The 20161-nt window shown below is 43.8% G+C and overlaps 1 protein-coding gene across 1 annotated transcript in view; it reads right to left on the bottom strand.

Moving 5' to 3' along the window:
• Positions 1-20161, bottom strand: part of CNTNAP2 (contactin associated protein 2) — a 2322964-nt gene that overhangs the window by 1194823 nt on the left and 1107980 nt on the right. The gene's annotated exons all lie outside the window — the stretch shown is intronic.

Genomic DNA, 20161 nt, shown 5'->3' with positions numbered 1-20161 from the left:
TTTCATAATATAAATTAGTTTAATATTTCTTAAAGTTACAATGAAAACGTTTTTCTTCTCTACATAGTTAAGTTAGGATTAAATATGACAAAGCAGCTTTAAGAATGTTGGATATTTCCAAATATTTAGGTACTTGACTACAAGGTAATATAGCACTCACTCACTCACCTGCAAGATTCTAGTCAAAATATTACTGATGCTTATAATTTATTCACTCTCAGTTAAAGGGAATAAAGCAAACATATGAACCACAGGGATAATAAATTCTGACACAAAAATGCACAGCAAACCAATCTCAACATATCTAAACCTCACAGAGAGCTACTGATTCACAGTTTGAATCATTATTTGAACTGTTCCAACTCTCAGAAGACCTCCCAGGCTATGCAGTCTTCTGTCCAATAAAAGCCCAGCTTCAAACCTAGCTGGTACTGTTTGTTTGTTTGTTTTAAACTGGAATCACAAGTAGCCTGAAAAACTTTTCTTGGCAGAAGGACCATTCTTCCCTCTAGTGTTTTTTGGGGGCCACCAGCTAGGGTTAATTGATTTCCTAAAATCCTTGATGACATTTGGTCACTGTCATAAGTGTCCTATCACTCCCACTGTTATATGCTCTCCTTCATCTACCCTGGTAAACTGCACCTCAGCCTCATGTGTACACGCACTCATTTTTCCCATTCCAGTTTCTTCCATTAATTTTCTCTAAAACCTTCCTTTAAACCCCCTTTATACTCACTTTTATCTTCCAAAGCCTTTGCTTTTCACCTTGCCTCTCTTCCTGAAATCCAGAGAGACCTCACTGGCTCTCAACCTTGCTATCTCCTCTCTCAGCTTCCTTCCCATATGCAATTCCCCCAGTCTTCTCCCTATCCCTTCATTCATGTTCTTCCTCTTACTCAGCCCAGAAGTAGCAATTCCTGAAGCCAGGAGAAGGTCAGTTTGTATTTTATATATAGTTATATTATTACTAGATGTAACACAGTTGTTTTCAATATTATAAAAATCATTTTTACCTCGTTTTAATCCCCCTTACAATCTACATCAGCAAGGCCAACAAAACAAAACTGGAGTTCAAAGGGCAAGCCATATTATTAATGATGGTGTTGCCATGGCAACCAAGTTAGCAACTCAGGCATTGTGCTGTACACTGAACAAGACAATAAGAGACACTCTTTGGCCCAAAGAGTTTACAATTTAAGTAGAAAACGGTGGGGAATGAAAAAGGAAGTATTGTCCCATTTTACAAATGGGGAATGGAAGAGCACCATCTCTCTGGGTAACATTTCCAAATGGCCTGGCTTCAGGCAAAGAGCCCAATTCTAATGAATTCTGAAATACCTGGAAAACTGTTTCTTTTCCTACTTAAGACCTGTTCAAGCTTCACTATGCAGTAGAACAAATGCTCTGGTCAGTAGGTAGAATAACTCAGTCACCTCCAGGCGATGACATTTCCACAGTGGAAGTTGTGCCCTCTCTCTTTCTTATTCACTGCAGTTTTTGACTGATGAATTTGTTGATGCTTGGAAGGAGTTGTGAAAATGAAAAACATAATGAACACCAAATACTATTTCCAGATCAGACCTACATTAGATAACTTTAGATATGACTTGGAATAGGGTACTTTTATAAAAAATACCAGGTAGTTAACAAAGTGAATAAATATAAAGGGTATAATTCTCCTTCTAAGGCTCAATTATACTGTTATGGAAAATTATATTTACACTCATTTAGTAGTGTCTTTACACTGCCAGACTGGCGTAAACAGACCTTTGTGTAAATGCGAATCAGGCTCAAAACACTTTTCCAAAGGGAGTTTATTAAAATCCTATGCTATTAAAGACTTACAAATACACTGAAAATTACCAAGTGTAATTCATTTAAAATGCTAAAAATACAGCCCTGTAATGATTCACCTGACTAGGGTATATACTGGTCATACAATACAATCATTGTTCAAAGACTCTGTACTTGTGCTGAGATAACCCCTTGATGCAGTTGCCTACATATTCCTAGTTAATGGCAATTCTAAGGCAGCAACCAGATTCATTAGGACACAACAGTGTAGCAACATTTCCTATATAAATTGCATCATTTTTATTTGGACAACAATGTTGATATTAGTTGTTGTTGGAATAAATAGCTAGTTTGGTAAAACTAACAAGGATAACAAGTTTATAATATGTATACAGCAGTAATAAGAAAATCCAACAATATCAGGAGTGGCCCTATATCATTTTACATCAATATATCATTATTGAAGGTCCATTATTGAAAATAATACTAACTCTGCCCCCCACCCCCAAAAAAACCAAAAGCAAACAACTAATTCAGACAACTACAGAGTTCTATTCCCACCTTCCTCTTTCCCCAGGAGTTATTAACCAAGTGTGCTCACTGCAGCTGAATATGGAGTGTCTTTGTCCAGCTGGCTAGAAGAAAGGGGGGTTGTTTCCCTTTTTACGAGGCTCTCTCTGTAAATGGATGGGAGAGGTGGGAGAAACTGAGAAGTTTCTCCTGGATAGAGAGGAGAAGACCAGGTGGATGGGATATGGATCCTCCTCCTAGTCACCCAGGAGAAGGTGGGTATTTGTACCTTGGGCACTTCTGGAGAAGCCCTCTCTCACAGAACTGTCAACGCAGCTACTGGGCAAATATATTTTGTAAATGTATTTAGTGCAGGGGTTCTCAAACTGGGGGTCAGGACCCCTCAAGGGGTTGTGAGGTTATTATATGGGGGGTTACAAGTTGTCAGCCTGCACCTCAAACGCCACTTTGCATCCAGCATTTATAAAGGTGTTAAATATATAAAGAAATGTTTTTATAAGGGGGGCACACTCAGAGGCTTGCTATGTGAAAGTGGTCATCAGTACAAAAGTTTGAGAACCACTGATTTAGTGCTTGAGAAATGTACCAAATCTACAATCCTGCAGAACACACTGCAAGCTATTTGAGGCAGCAACTTGTCTTTTTGTTGTGTGTTTGTACAGCATATAGCACAACAGGGTCCTGGGCCATCTCTGGGGCTCCTAGGCAACACTGCTATAATAGTAAACTAACTAACAACAATGTCCTTTCTCAAAAGAACTGAAAATAGGGTTTTGTCAAAGTGTGTGTGTGTGTGTATACACACAAAAGTCAATGTCAACAAACTTTTGACATTCTGATTTTTTTTCAGAATGAGAAATTCCAGCATAAAGAGTTTCTGAATTGTGGGTCCCTTTCTGTACTCCACACACATACACTTTTTGCTGTTTCAGAATTTATGGCAGTTGAAAAACAGTAATAAAGTGTGTGTTTGGGGGAACCGACTTACAGTTTTCCAAATTTTTCCAGTTGGAAAGAAGTGAAAAAGTATGAGACACCACTGTTCACACCGTGTTGCTGTTCTCCAAGTAGAAAATGGGTTTTCCTCAATTTTTTTTCCTGTGTACTAATGTTTTCCAGTTGGAAAGCAGTAAGAATGTGTGGGAAAGCGTGTTTTTCCTACACCTTTTTAATTTTCAAAATTTCTTTCAGGAAAACTGGTAATTTTCCCATTTAAAATGCTGCAGCAAAAACATTTCCTATTTTCTCACCAGCTTTATACAACATGATCAGATGGCAGTTCAGTGGCCTATGTGAAAATAACTAGGCCTATGTGGTCAGCCTAGTTCTTAGTGGACAGATGTTTATCTTATTGGAAACATTATCACAACTAATACTACAATGCACTTTTGCTTCGGCTAAGAAACAAATTAATTAAGAACTTGAATAATTCTGTCCCTGCTAGAGGTGGATGAACGGAGGGCTTTAATCTCCATTCTAGAATTACTTAGGAGCAGTACATTCAATGCCTCCTCACTTGTGAGGGGGGAGTGTAAATTATAACACCTCTGAAATGTATTCAGCATACTCCCATCCACACAACCAGACTCTCTGTCTACTCCCTCTTTCTCCTCCTTGGAGGAGAGAAACCTTATAGCATGGCTTCGCTCTTTCTTGAGCATGGAAACTGCAGTTTCAGTTGGCCCTTATGTAGATCACACATGAGGGCATTCTTCTTAGTCCCCACCTATGAATGACTACATAAATGGGGGAGGAGGGAGCGTGATTTGGGGTCTCAATCTTATTAAAAAAAACAGACACTGAATTTTTTTTAAGACTATGCAATAATCAATTTTAAAGATTTGTAAATGGAGCTAAAATTTGATTAAAAAAGTAACTTTCTATCTGTCAGAGATGACGTAGCCATGCTCATGCACTGGTGAGACTTACTAGATTTCTTTATGTAAATCCATTAATACAGTGTCTGATTAGCAAAACATGGTTACTCACCTTTGTAACTGTTGTTCTTCGAGATGTGTTGCTCATATCCATTCCAGTAGGTGTACGCGCCGCGCGTGCACGTTCGTCGGAAGACTTTTACCCTAGCAACTCCAGCGGACGCAGCAAGGTCTGCCTCCCTAGAGTGGTGCCACATAGCGAGTAATATATACCCCTGCCGGCACGCCCGCTCCTCAGTTCCTTCTTGCCGGCTACTCCGACAGTGGGAGGAGGGCGGGTGTGGAATGGATATGAGCAACACATCTCGAAAGAACAACAGTTACAAAGGTGAGTAACCGTGTTTTCTTCTTCGAGTGATTGCTCATATCCATTCCAGTAGGTGATTCCAAGCCTTACCTAGGGCGGTGGGGTCAGAGTGAGAGGTCGCAGCGTGTAACACGGCAGAGCCGAAGGCTGCATCATTCCCTGGACTGTTGGACCAGGGCAATGGGAAGCGAAGTGTTGCACGGAGAACCAGTCGCTGCCCTGCAGATTTCCTGGACGGTACTCGCGAAGGAACGCCGTCGATGATGCTGGGCCCTAGTAGAGTGCGCGGTCACATTGCCCGATGGGAGACCAGCCAGGTCGTAACAGGTTCGATAGCAGACGTCACCCACGAGGAGATCCTCTGCGAGGAGACAGGCAACCCCTTAACCCGGTCAGCTATGGCGAACAAAAGCTGGGGGATTTGCGGGAACGGCTTGGTCCCATGTCTTATAAAAAGGTGAGCGCCCTACACACGTCTAAGGAGTGCAACTGCTGCTCCCTGGCGAGACGAATGAGGTTTCGGAAGAATACAGGTAGGAATATGTTCTGGTTGACATGAAGGCCGAGACAACTTGAGGAGAAAGGCGGGGTGCGGCTTAGTTGTACTTCGCCGCGATGGAACACCGTATACGGGGCTCTACCATGAGGGCGCGCAGCTCTGACACACACCTAGCAGAAGTGATGGCCACCAGATGCCGTCTTCCAGGACAAGTTAGAGGAGGGAACACGTAGCCAGCGGTTCAAACGGGGGGGACATAAGATGAGACAACACCAGGTTCAGATCCCAAGAGGGGGTGGGTGGCAGACCTGGGGAGAGACGCTCCAGAATCTTTAAGGAATCTAGCCACCATGGGGTGTGGAGAAGACAGAGCAGCCATCGCTCCCTGGGTGGAAGGTGGAGAATAGCCGCAAGTGAACCCATGAGAGAGGACACGCCAGGTCCTTGGCTGTCTTGGTGACAAAGTAATCGAGGATGATTGGATGGAACCTCGGCTGGGGGTGGAAGCGCCTCTCCGGCAACCAGCCACATAAAGCGTTTCTCACCTTGGCTGAGTACGTCGTCCTGCGTGACGGCTTCCTACTTCCCAGAAGCACCTGCCGCACTGGTGAAGAGCAATCAATCGAACGAGTCAGACCACGCAGGAGCAGGGCTGAGAGGCTGCAGAGACGGAAGGTCCGGGTGACGAAGCGGGCCATGGTCCTGCGTTGATCAAGGTCCAGGTTGAAGAGGCAAGGGAACCAGGGTCCGACCAACCAGACAGGTCCAGCAGGAAGAGAGACCAGTGCTGCCTGGGGCCATGCCGGAGCGATCAGAATCAAGTCTGGTGCTGCCTGTCCCTGCGACCTTAGAGCAACCTTGTGAATTTCCAATGGAAAACGGGGAGGAACGCAAAGAGGTGCGTCGCCCAGGGAAGCAGAAAGGGTCTGCACCGAGCCCGGTTCACGAACCTTGAAGAGCAGAACATCGGCACTATTCTGTTCCTGCGGGATGCGAAGAGGTCCTATGGGGATGCGCCCCACCTCCGGAAAGAGCGCCTAGGGTGATGTCGGCGAGGGACCACTCGTGGGGAGCAAAGGACCGGCTGAGCCATCCGCCAGCGAGTATCCGAACCCGGGAGAAGAGAAGCAACTAGGTGACAGAGGGGCTATGCAAAAGTCCACAACGTCATGGCCTCTACAAGAAGAGCAACCCTGATGTACCGCCCTGCTGTTACAATAGTATAGACCGTCGTTGTGTTGTGTTGAAAACCGAAAACACAGCGACCTTGATCTCGCTGACGGAAAGCTTGGACATCAGGCGGAACGCGCCTCATATTTCTCGCACGTTGATATGTAGGGCGAGTTCCGGAAGAGACCAGCAGCCCTGGGTCCGCAGGGCAAACCTAGGTGAACTCCCAATCCTCCAAGTCGCAGCCAATCGCGTTGTACAGGGGACAGCGAGGGCTGGGGCGGATGGAACGGAAAGCCCTGCACACCGCACAGACCGATCAAAAGCCACCACTGGAAGGGAGTGGAAGGACGTTCTGAGGAATCGTGATATGTATCTAACGGGCGCCTGCCGGACGGAGGCGAGGGATGAGCCAGGACTTGGAGGGCCGTAGCGGAGCCGGCATGCGCCGTGACGAATGTGCAGGCTGCCATGTGGCCCAAAGTGTCAGGCAAGTACGTATGGAGGTTAAGAGGTGCGGCCTCAGCCTGTGGATGATGGCTGTAAAGCCTGGAACCGCGATCAAGGGAAGAACGGCCCTGGCCATCGGTAGAGTTAGAACGGCTCCGATAAACTCTATCCTCTGAGTAGGGGTTAGAGTGGACTTCTTCGGGCGGTTGAGGCATTAGGCTAGGCTCGTGAAAAGGCGGCTGACCATGTGGATCACGGGAACGCATACAGCAAATTATCGTTAGATGAAACGCATCAAAGAAGATTTCTTTGTGACAGGGTGCAATCATAGATGGACGATAGTTTAATGCTTCGCGATATGGGTGGCGGGCGGCTATCATTTCTGGGTTCGTTGGTACTCTGGCTGACAGCCCGCAAAAGTGATTTACACACTGCAATGGCCAGTAGCAAGTAGTCCGCCTTCCTTTGTCCGCAGTCAGGAGCATAAGTGTCCAGTATGACTCCCGCTACGAACCCGCGATGACAAATTGGTTAAATAAAAGAATTACGTATTCATAAAACTTTTATAATCCGGGCACCCATCCAGAGTGTAGCGTGAATCATGTGTAGATGCTTAATGCTTCTTTGCTGTGTTGTTGATGCCCCGCGAGGGACTCGCTCCTCTGAGGGTCCCGGATAAGCCAGTCATCGAGGTAGGGAACAAGGCACGCGACTGGCGACAAAGGGGCGCACGACTACGGCCAGCATGTTGGTAACACTTGCGCGCGTCCAGAGGCCGAACGGGAAGGACCGTGACTTGATAATGCGGCCGCCGACAACGAAGTGAAGAACCTCCGATGGGGCGGGAAGATGCTATATGGAAATAAGCGTCCTGCATGTCGATGGGTGGCGTACCGATCCTCCGGGATCCAGGATGGAATAAGGTCACGCCAAGGACCACCATAAGGAACTTCAACTTGACCAGGTAGTTTGTTGAGCTCTCGTAGTCGAGGCGATGGGTTCAGAGACCTCCTTGGCCTTGGGGATCAGAAAGTTAATGGAGTAAAACCTCCTTGCCCTTCTCGTCCTCTGGAGCTCCTCTATGGCCCCTTTGTCGAGGAGCGTTCGGGTGCCTCGCCTGGAGAAGGACTGCTCTTGCTTTTTTGTAATGAGAGGGGTCCGCTAAGAGGGACGAGTGAAGGGGGGTGGGAGGCGGGTACGATGCAAACGTAGGCGGATCAGCCGCACGCGGCAGAGGACCGAGCGGTCCTGAAGTAAGTTTTTTGTTTTTTTTTGGTACCAAACGCCGGGAGAAGAACGAAAGCAGTTGGAGAAGGAGGAGTGGAACCGGGGGGAGGGACTGGTACAGGCGGCGTCGGGCGCACCTTCAAACGAGGGCTTCGCCCGGAGGAAAGGCTTGGAGGGACCTTGCTTTGGCCCCCCTGTTCCCGATGTGTCTGCGCCTCCCATTCCTGTTTTTCGCCACCATTGGCAAAGTCTTGCCTTTGCCTGGGCTGGGGGTAAGGGCCTGTGTTGTTGTTGAGGCCTGATGAAGTCTACGCTGGGTGACCCGGCGTATCATCCCCAGGGGGCACATAATGACCTATTGTCTTTGAGGCCCTTGCAGCCGAGGTCAGTCTTGTCCGAAACAGGCCCTGGCCCCTCAAACGGAAGATTCCTGATCGGTATATAGGAGTTCCGGAGGAAGGCAGAGACCTGAAGCACGAAATGCAGCGCACAGTGACTCCCGGAGGCCCAGAGTCCCTGGCGGCCACGGGGGGGGGGGGGGGGGGGGGGTGGTTCGGGGGGGTGGTGTTGGGGGTGGGTCTCTGCAGCGCCAAAGCCGCTGTAGGGAAGTGCGCGCGGCTTTTCCCCTCGTCAAGGAGAGCGGCGAAATCCTGCGAGCGTCCTGTGGGAGCAGCTCCTTAAAATTTATCAGCCGCCATCCAGGTGTTGCATGTGTAGCGACTGAGCAGAGCTTGCTGGTTGGAGACCCGCAGCTGGCAGGGCTCTGCAGATAACCTTGCGGCCAAGCAGGTCCATACGTCTCGCCTCCTTAGAATTGGGGCCGGAGCTTTGTGTCCTGGCGCTCCCTCCTCAATTTACAATTGAACGATGAGGGAACATGGGGGGTGGACAATATAAAGTACTCAATAGCCCTTCGAAGGAACGCATGTATTTACGCTCGACACCCGAGCAGCGGGGGGAACGGAAGCGGTGACTTGCCAGATGGTGGTGGCTATTGGCTTGGATGGTCTTTATGAAGGGCAAGGGCGACACAAGTGGCACAATGCCGCCGGAGGAGCTCACGACGCGGGTCCTCGGATCTCGAGACCTCCTCAGCCTGGGATGTTCATATGTTTGCAGCATCGCGCCTGAGGAGGTCCTGTGCGCCCTAGGTCCAGTATGGGGGGGACTGTGGATGTCGTTCCCGCCACCGCCTCACTTGGGGAGGATGACGAGGGAGAGACCTGGCAGGAAAGCGGGTCTGTGCGGCTCAAGACTGGAGCACCGCGTCTGACTCTTGCGGTGCTCAGGATCTGGAGATGAGACGACCGCTCTTCGTAGGGAGATGGAGAGGGCGGTGAAGTAGCCGCCTCCGGAGCCCTGGCTCAGAGACCGACGACCGTGGAGGAATTTGCTGGGGGCCCTGGCTTGGTGATACGCCCAGGGGGTCCGGAACCCACTGCTGAGGATCATGCTCCCTGCTGAAGTCCTCGGAGAAGAGGGCAGCGGTCTTTCATGTCTAAGTACACACTGCCCACACCGCTGAAGAGACTTGCACCCCTGGCGAGAGGGCACGGGGGAGCCGAGGGAGTGGTACAGGTCCCGCACTCCAGGCAGCAAAGACTCCTCGGTGCTGGAGTCGGTGCCGTGATCCATACCGGTGCCACGATCGAGACCAGGACCTGCACCAGTGCGGTGCCGGAAGGGTCAACGGGATCTGGATCGCCGATGAGGGACGACTCCTCGAGTCCCCGGTGCCGGTAACGGTGGCTGGAGGCCAGCAACGGTGCCAGAATATTGAGCGCGGTGCGAGGATGATCTGCACCGGCGAGTACAAACGGGTACCATCGTGAGAGCGGGGCCGGACTGCGAGGGCGCGCGAGCAAGAACCTTCCATCGGGAATCAAATCGGTGCCGAGCCGGAGAGTCTGGGATGGTGCTCGCATCAGCGTGGGCTGTCCTTAGAATGCAGAACCCAACCGTGGTGCCGGGGGTTGGGACAGCAGAGGCTCGAGTTAGAGGATGAGGATCGCTGGCCAAGGAAGAAGGTCTCGGGCGTGGACGGGACCATCAGCTCAACCCCAGAATCTTGGGAGCGGGGAGCTGAGAGGGATCGGGACTCCGACGGACCTGCGGGCCCGGAGTCGACGAAGTCCCTGGCACGGTCCAACAGACCAAGCCGGCGTCGGCGCCGGGTGCTCTTTTCAAGCAGCTTAGCTGGGTAGAGGAGGTAGACAGTCTCTTCCCTGAACCGGTGCCGAGAGAAGGCCCGGCTGACGTGGCAAGTCTTTGGCGGCGCCGGAGTGGTCCGAGTGCCCTAGAGCCGAAGTGGCACTCGGGCCCAAGGACGAAGGATTAAACGCGCGTTCCATCACGAGCGTCTTGATGGCTGGTGGTCGTCTGCTCTTCTTGGTCCTCAGTCTGAGGCCTTGCAATTGCGGTAAAAAAACTTCTCGGAGATGTGCGATTCCGCCAGGCACTTTCAGCAGGCGTCGTGGGATTGCTGTGGCATCGGCTTTCTTACAGGCCGAGCACGGTTTGAGCCCCGGCGAACTCAGGCATGAGCCAGGCGCCGAGCGCTGGGAGAGGGCTAGCGCCCCGAACCGCTAACTATATACACTAGAACTATAAACTACAACTATACTAAACTAAGTGAACTATAATTAAAACTAGAACTAGAACCAGAACCAATGAATGAAGAGAAGCTAGGGACATGGAGGACAGCTATGTCGCTCTTCACAGTTCCAACGACCGACACGGCGGTAAGAAGGAACTGAGGAGCGGGCGGGCCGGCAGGGGTATATATTACTCACTATGGCGGCGCCACTCTAGGGGGCGACCTGCCGGCCCGCTGGAGTTGCTAGGGTAAAAGTCTTCCGACGAACCTGCACGTGCGGCATGTACACCTACTGGAATGGATATGAGCAATCACTCGAAGAACCACCACATGATCTAGAAAAGGTAGTTCTAGAGGGTTCAAGTCAATCAGATGTTGGCCTCCTATCACCACTACAGACAAGCAATATTCACCCGGAAAGGTTTGCCTGGCATGTTTTATTGTTTTCAACATGAAATTAGCAGAGAAACTAGACAACCAGCTCATCTCTAGGAATCATCATTTCCATACACCCGTACGACACTGGCATACACCTATAGAAAATTTTGGTGCTGTGAAGCTATATTTCACTTTCTATCTATGTTATTTTGTATTTCTTTATGGTACACTGACAGATTGTCATTAAAATCAACATATGTTGTACATAATCTATAACAACATATTGGAGGCTAGATTTTAAATACTTTTTTTTAGCATCTCATCATTGCTATCCAATGATAAAAATCCATATTATCAGCCACTGCAAGGCCAGGAGCTCTTAACACTACTCCCAGGCTGCCAGGATAAATTAGCCCTGAGTAATAATTCCTGTTCAATGTCCTGTGCTAAAATCCTAACGTTCTACTGTACCATCTGGATTATAACAACAAATTCAGTTTGCTAAAGAGAAGTAAAGGAGGAATATAGGGATCTGAGCTGTGACTAGTACAGTATGTTGATCATTGAAAACAATGTGACTTACATTGCAAGTGTGCTTACAGATGAAGCTACTGTAGCAGGGAAGAAAGATTTCTCTCTACAATATTTTAATTAACTGATTATTACTGTTACTGTTATTTTTAAAAACGTTTCTTCTACTCCATCTTCAACATACACCCTTTCTCCATATTTGTTATATATTTGTGTGAGTGTGTATTCTGTTACACACACATACACTAGTGTATCACTAGTAAGAAAGGTAAGGTTTCTTAGTGTTGGAGTCTCACTGCAAAGGGGAACTTAATTAGTAGGTCTATGAAAAACAGCAAAATACATAGTTAGAGGAAATAGGAAGAATTACTACTAAAAAGCCACAAGCCTTTTTATTCATTTTAATTGTAATATTCTAATCTGTGCGCGTTAGTATTTCTACTATTCTTTTAGTGTTCTAGAAAAAAATATGGAATTTAAATCCAGAGGCCCTCTTCATAAAAGGTATACAGTTGGTAGAACTTTAGGACTTCAACAAAAAATTGCTTTCAGGTTGACTGAGATACAAGAATTCAGAACATTATTCATCTTTTGTCTTATAGTCCTTATTTAAAAACGGCCTCTTCCTTACTACACAATCTAACAATAAAAAAATGCCACTTCAAGATATTTTCAACCAAATGACTGAAATCTACAGAAAGAATAATTCATTTTGACAGCTTATCTTTTTGTCCAATGGGGGTCTTCACTCAAGTGTGGCCATGAAAGCAATTTCCATGTTGATGAAGATTGAAGACTTTATCAGTCAATGCCAGACAAGTGAAAAAAGATAGAAGGATACCAGTATCACTGCCACACAAGTATCTACCCATAAAAGGGAAACAAAAGTAAGCCTACATATAGTAATCATAGTATCTGGATTTTTTTTATTTTTTTTTAAAAAGATATCCACACTTAGTATTGTTCTATAGGACAGAATGTTTTAACAGAACTACTTGTAACCCTCTATTTTCAGATGTTTATAACACAGCCATAAAAATCCATATCTGAAGCTTGGCATATCACTTCTCAGTCAGCCCTGAAATAGATATTTAAAGTATAAGCTATAAAATAATAGATTTGGTCATATCTAAATTACAGAGAGTAGGTAGAGCAGTAGCTTCACCTCCTCCTCCTCCCTCACCACACAAAACAAAAATAAAAGAAGATTTTCTGTATTCCAGTGATTAATTTTTTTTGTCCAGTTTGTGGCACAATTAATAGAAGAATCATAGAAGATTAGGGCTAGAAAAGACCTCAGGAGGTCATCTAGTCCAACCCCCTGCTCAGAACAGGACCAATCCCAACTAAATCATCCCAGCCAGAGCTTTGTCCAGCTGGACCTTAAAAACTCCTTCCATAGGGGATTCCACCACATCCCTAGGTAACCCATTCCAGTGCTTCACCACCCTCCTAGTGAAATAGTTTTTCCTAATATCCAACCTACACCTCACCTACTGTAACTTGAGACCATTGCTCCTTGTTCTGTCATCTGCTACCACTGAGAACAGTCTACTTCCATCCTCTTTGGAACCCACTCCTTTCCCTTCAGGTAGTTGAAGGCTGCTATCAAATCCCCTCTCACTCTTCTCTTTTGCTTACTAAATAAGCCCAGTTCCCTCAGCCTCTCCCCATAAGCCACGTGCCCCAGCCCCCAATCATTTTCATTGCCCTCTGCTGGACTTTCTCCAATTTGTCCACATCCTTTCTGCAGCGGGGGGTCCAAAACTGGACGCAATACTCCAGATGTGGCTTCACCAACGCTGAATAGAGGAATAATCATTTCCCTTGATCTGCTGGCAATGCTCCTACTAATACAGCCCAATATGCAGCTAGCCTTCTTGGCAACAAGGGCACACTGTTGACTTATATCTAGCTTCTAGTCCACTGTAACCCGTAGGTCCTTTTCTGCAGAACTGCCGCTTAACCAGTCGGTCCCCAGCCTCTGGCAGCACATGGGATTTTTCCATCCTAAGTGCAGGACTCTGCACTTGTCCTTGTTGAACCTCATCAGATTTCTTTTAGCCCAATTGTCCAATTTGTGTAAGTCACTCCGGACCTATCCCTACCCTCCAGCATATCTACCTCTCCTCCCAGTTTAGTGTCATCCACAAACTTGCTGATGATGCAATCCATCCCATCATTCAGATCAGTAATGAAGATGTTGAACAAAACTGGCCTCAGGACAGACCCCTGGGCACTCCACTTGATACCGGCTGCCAACTAGACATTGAGCTGTTGATCATTACCCATGGAGCATGACAATCTAGCCAGCTTTCTATCCACCTTACAATCCATTCATCCAATCCATACTTTTTTAACTTGCTGGCAAGAATACAGTGGGAGACCGTACCAAACGCTTTGCTAAAGTCAAGATAGATCACATCCACCACTTTCCCCATATCCACAGAGCCAGTTATCTCACCATAGAAGGTAATCAGGTTGGTCAGGCATGACTTGCCCTTGGAGAATCCATGTTGACTGTTCCTGATCACCTTCCTCTCCTCCAAGTGCTTCAAAATGGATTCCTTGAGGACCTGCTCAATGATTCTTCCAGGGACTGAGGTGAAGCTGATAGATCTGTAGTTCCCCGGATTTTCCTTCTTCTCTTTTTTTAAAGATGGACACTATATTTGCCTTTTTCCAATCATCTGAGACCTTCCCCAATCGCTATGAGTTTTCAAAGATAATGGCCAATGGCTCTGCAATCACCTCAGCCAACAACCTGAGCACCCTTGGATGCATTAGATCCGGTCCCATGGACTTGTACATGTTCAACTTTTCTAAACAGTCCTCAACCTATTCTTTCACCACTAAGGGCTGCTCAATTCAAAAGAAGCTGGAAAGGACAAACTAGTGAGGTATGTCAGTAACCTTCATCATGTTTGGATTGGCCATGTCTATTGCTACAAAAAGAGTAGCAGAGTGTAAACACAGTTTTCTTTGTGTGCAGATGGATTTTGAAGTATTTTGTAGTAGTGATACTATTTAGGATAGGTGTGTCTTTTAAAAATAGTTTGATATATAAGAACGGCCATACTGGGTCAGACTGAAGGTTCATCTAGCCCATTATCCTGTCTTCTGACAGTGGCCAATGCCAGGTGTCACAAAGGAAATGAACAGAACAGGTAATCATCAAGTTAACCATTTCCTGTCACGCATTCCCAGCTTCTGGCAAACAGAGGCTAGGGACACCATCCCTGCCCATCCTGGCTAATAGCCATTGATGAACCTATCCTCCATGAATGTATCTAGTTTCTTTTTGAACCCTGTTACACTCTTGGCCTTCACAACATCCTCTGGCAAGGAGTTCCACAGGTTGACTGTGCATTGTGCATTATTTTTGTGGAAAAAATACTTCCTTTTGTTTGTTTTAAACCTACTGCCTATTAGTTTCATTTGGTGACCCCTAATTCGTGTGTTATGAGAAGGAGTAAATAACATTTCCTTATTTTCTTTCTCCACATCAGTCATGATTTTATAGACCTCTATCATATCCCCACTTAGTCATCTCTTTTCCAAGCTGAAAAGTCACAGTCTTATTAATCACTCCTCATACGGAAACTGTTCCATACCTCTAATCATTGTATTTTTCAATTACAATATATCTTTTTTGAGATGGGGTGACCACATCTGCATGCAGTATTCGAGATGTGGGCATACCATGGATTTATATAGAAGCAATATGATAATTTCTGTCTTATTATCTATCACTTTCTTAATGATTCCCAATATTCTGTTCACTTTTTTGACTGCTGCTACACACTGAGTGGATGTTTTCAGAGAATTATCCACAATGACTCCAAGATCTCTTTCTTGAGAGGTAACAGGTAATTTAGACCCCATCATTTTATGTGTTTAGTTGGGATTATGTTTTCCAATGTGCATTACTTTGCATTTATCAACATTAAATTTCATCTGCAATTTTGTTGCCCAGTCTCTAAGATTTGAGAGATACTTTTGTAGCTCTTCGCAGTCTGCTTGGGACTTCATTATCTTGAGTAGTTTTGAATCATCTGCAAATTTTGCCACCTCACTGCTTACCCCTTTTTGCAGATCCTTTATGAATATGTTCAATAGGACTGGGCCCAGTACTGACCCCTGGGAAATACCAATCTTTACTTTTCTCCGTTCTGAAAACTGACCATTTATTCCTACCCTTGTTTCCTATCTTTTAACCAGTTACCAATCCATGAGAGGACATTCTTCTTATCCCATGACAGCTTACTTTGTTTAAGAGGCTTTTATGAGGGAACTTGTCAAAGACTTTCTGAAAATCTAAGTGCACTATATCCACTGGATCCCCCTTGTCCACATTCTTGTAGACCCCCCTCAAAGAATTATAGTAGATTGGTGAGGTATGATTTCCCTTTACAAATACCATGTTGACTTTTCCTCAACAAATTATGTTCATCTGTGTGTGTGACAATTTTGTTCTTTACTATAATTTAAACCAGTTTGCCTGGCACTGAAGCCAGATTTACCGGCCTGTAATTGCCGGAATCACTTCTAGAGCCCTTTTAAAAAATTGGCATCACATTAGCTATCCTCCAGTCATTTGGTACAGAAGCTGATTTAAATGATGGGTTAGAAGCTACAGTCAGTAGTCCTGCAATTTCACAACTGAGTTCCTTCAGAACTTGTGGGTGAATACCATCTGGTCCTGGTGACTTATTACTGTTTAGTTTGTGAATTTGTTCCAAAACATCCTCTAATGACACTTCAATCTGGGACAGCTCCTCAAATTTGTCACCTAAAAAGAATCGCTCAGATTTGGGAATCTTCCTCACATCCTCAGCCGTGAAGATCTCCGTACAGAATTCATTTGGTTTCTCCACAATGGCCTTATCGTCCTTGAGCGCTCCTTTACCTCTCAATTGTCCAGTGGCCCTAATGTTTGTTTAGCAGGCTTCCTGCTTCTGATGTATTTTAAAAAAATGTTGCTATTAATTTTTGAGACTTTGATTAGTTGTTCTTCAAATTGTTTTTTGGCCTTCCTAATTATATTTATATACTTCATTTGCCAAATTTTATGCTCCTTTCTATTTTCCTCACTAGAATTTAACTTCCACTTTTTAAAGGACGCCTTTTTGTCTCTCATTGCTTCTTTTACTTTGTTGGTTAGCCACGGTGGCACTTTTTTGGTTCTCTTACTATGTTTTTTTAATTTGAGTTATACATTTATCTTGAGCCTCTATTATGGCGTCTAAAAAGTTTCCATGCAGCTTGCAGGGATTTCACTTTTGGCACTATACCTTTTAATTTCTGTTTAACTAACTTCCTCATTTTTGTGTAGTCCCCCTTTCTGAAATGAAATGCTATAGTGTTGGGCTGCGGTGGTGTTTTCCCTGCCACAGGGATGTTAAAATTTATTATGTTATGGTCACTATTACCAAGTGGTAAAGTTATAATCACTTCTTGGACCAGATCCTATGCTTCAGTTAGGACTAAATCAAGAATTGCCTATCCTCTTGTGGGTTCCAGGCCTAACTGCTCCAAAAAGCAATCATTTAAAGTGTCAAGAAACTTTATTTCTGCTTCCCATCCTGAGGTGACATGCATCTAGTCAATATGAGGATACTTGAACCCCCCTATCATTACTGAGTTTTTATTTTTATAGACCCTCTAGTCTCCCTGAGTATGTCACAGTCACTATCACCACCATGGTCAAATGGTCGGTAATATATCCCCATACACATGAAGCCTTACATCGTATTTTCCAAAAAATCATTTGACTCCCTTTCCCCAATGTTTTTCTATTACTAAATTATTTTTCTTTCCTCCAGTTTACAGTGTAAAGGCATAATTCTGATTTCACAATCATTTCATCCCAGTATAATTCTACTGATTTCAGAGGAGTTATTATTTATTTACACTGGTAAATGAAATCAGCATCCATCTATAAACCAGTGTGTAGATGCACCACCTTGGGGGACATAAAAAACAAAAAAAAACCAAAAAAAAAACCCTCTTCACATCCTTTTCTTCAAGGGTTAGATTTATTTCCAAAAATCACACACTCAAAAACCAAAACAAATCAACTCAAACTATGAAGGGCTATATTCAAAAGCACAGATACATTTCAGATCTATTAAAAATATAATTAAAATGGTTTTCCAACTCTAGAACATACATATTTCTTATGTGCTAACAAGGAAAATGAGGCTGTTTGAAAGTCCAAAAAGCATATTTCTTATTTCCTTTTCTTTTTCAGAATATCTGCTACCACTTTGAAATTCTGTTAGAATAATACTGGAAAAGAAATGGACAAAGCATTTGTTTCCTGGAAGCTGTGCAAAATTGTAAAAGCAAAATTATATAAGCAGCCTCAGTTTCACAGCAGACTAACAATTATCAGGGTGGATTGATTTAAATCAAAGCAATTTAAGTTGCTGATTTTAATCATGATTTAAATCAGCAGGAACCCTTGATTTAAATAATTGATCTTATTAATGTTTTGAATCTGTACTTTTTAGTAATTTTCTTTAAAAAGATTGGTTTTCATTAATTAATAAACCATCGAATCATGTTGGTTTGCAACCAAATATAGGCTGAACACTAAATTTCTTGAGGTTTTTTTTGCTAATCTGGAAGATACACTATATCTATAAATATTTATTTAAGCAATTCTATAGATAAGCTTACATTTCTTTAAATTCTTAACTTTTACTTTATGTTACAAAATGGTGAATGATACACTTTACTTATTTACTATATATATTTTTTTAAACCTATGATATGTGTGTTAAACTCTGGATGGAGATTCAAATTCAATTGAAAATGCATAAAACAGCATTCTATTTATGTATCCAGCTCATTTAAGATCAAAAAACAGTTTATCCATGTTTCACATTTAAAATTCACTGAGTTATTAAACAAATGAAGTATTATCTGAAGTAAATTAATTGAGCTGATTATTTCTGGTTATCATATCCTTCAAGATTTTCTATCTAGAACATCTCACCCTCTCACACCTTGTTCTTATTCATATTCACTGGAGGAGGAAAACAAGCTTTCTTGCTTCTTCAGCTCCCAATCTGTTTCTTAACTTTAAATGAACTAGTCACTGAACTGAACTAGTTGAATAAAATGAAACGAAGATATTCTCTCTGCACCTGCAACAGGGACTACTGTTGTTAAAAGCTGGCTTAGCACTTCCACAGACTTTGGTTCTAGAAGCTTAACTAGTGACTGCCGTGGTTTGGCTCTCTTTAAAATTTGGCAACATTTACTAATTATTTTTGTATTTTATTTAAATGATTTTAATAGATTATAATATGTTTAAGGCTTAAAATGATTTGAAATTGACAAATATATGTTAAAAGATAAACCTTTATTTAATTTAAATGAAAAAATCTGTTTTTATTTTTTTTTTCTTTTTGTAGAAAAGAGTATCGGTTTTTATCCACCCTGGCAACTGAGCTAAATGCATGCAGAAAATCACAGCCATTTCCATTAGGGGACAAGATAGCTGAGTTATGTTGGACATTGTTCTCTTTCCTTATTTCATTAGGAAACAGGAAGAAGGGAAATGTTTTTACACAGATAGTGATAAAAATGAATATACATAAGTGCTTGAAAGATCTGGGTTCAGAGTAAGCATTTGCCTTAATTATAAACTCACTTTGTCACTTTGTGCCAGAACCTGCATTATTCTAGCAAAGCTTTTGTATTTATTACATGCACATGTGTGGGGATGTGCACCATTATCTTCCTCTGAGGAAATAAGTGCTCTTACGAAAGCCTCATATTACAGCCAAGTTCCAAGAGACTGCTCATCCACAGCATACTGGATCTCAAGATTCAATTTATTCACCTTGGGGATGAAATTGCTTGTTTCTCTAAGGTGCCAGCACACTGATTTAGTCCCTCTAAATCATCTATATTTTTGCTCTTGTGGCCTGATACTAACTGGTTCTTTTATTCTATTTAGGAAACAGAAGTAAATCTTTATGGACTATTCACACTTACACTTTTCCAGTACAATGAACTGCAATGTATCCAATAGTTTGTTTACTCAAAAGTAGAATTCCACAGGTACCCATTCTTTATTTTTTGTTTTCTAAAAAATAGTCCTATCTAAAACACTAAGCACTTGTACAAATTATTTACCACATTACATTAAAATCTACTATAACCAATGAACACATCAAAACCCTGCTAAAAATTCTGCAGTCCCCAACTCAAACCATCCCTCGGGAAAAGCTTGGAGAAATTGGTAAGGTGTGCAGTAGCCCAGAAAGTTAACAGATTTTGGCTTTCCTGGACTAACGGGGATCTTTATTTCTCTTTAAATTTAGTAAAATTTGGATTTATATTATATTCACCCAATGGCAAGCCAGAAGAACAAAAACTATGTTATAAAAGAGATAACATCCATTCCTCAGACTTCCCTAAAAACTTAACAAATAACTCCACCCCATACAGTATGAAATCCTACAAAATGGAGTCTCCTCACAGCTTCACAAATAACTCTGCTGCCAGCAGGATTCTGAGTGCAATCTCCTTGGGACATCTATATTTCTCATATACCCCACAGAACTTAGAATAGGATTTTAAAAATTTGACTCAGAACCAAGATAACTTTCACAGATTTTTCTCTGAAACAGTTAAGTGTTCGAATAAACCAGAATCCACTATATGACATTACCTTCTCCAGCTACATCTCTAATAGTAATAACCTATCCAAACAGACAATAAGG

This window comes from Chelonoidis abingdonii, chromosome 2 (assembly GCF_003597395.2).
Source record: "Chelonoidis abingdonii isolate Lonesome George chromosome 2, CheloAbing_2.0, whole genome shotgun sequence".
In the NCBI taxonomy this organism is placed as follows: domain Eukaryota; kingdom Metazoa; phylum Chordata; order Testudines; family Testudinidae; genus Chelonoidis; species Chelonoidis abingdonii.
The sequence above is the reverse complement of the archived record's forward strand: the minus strand, read 5'-3'. Positions and strand labels throughout refer to the sequence as shown.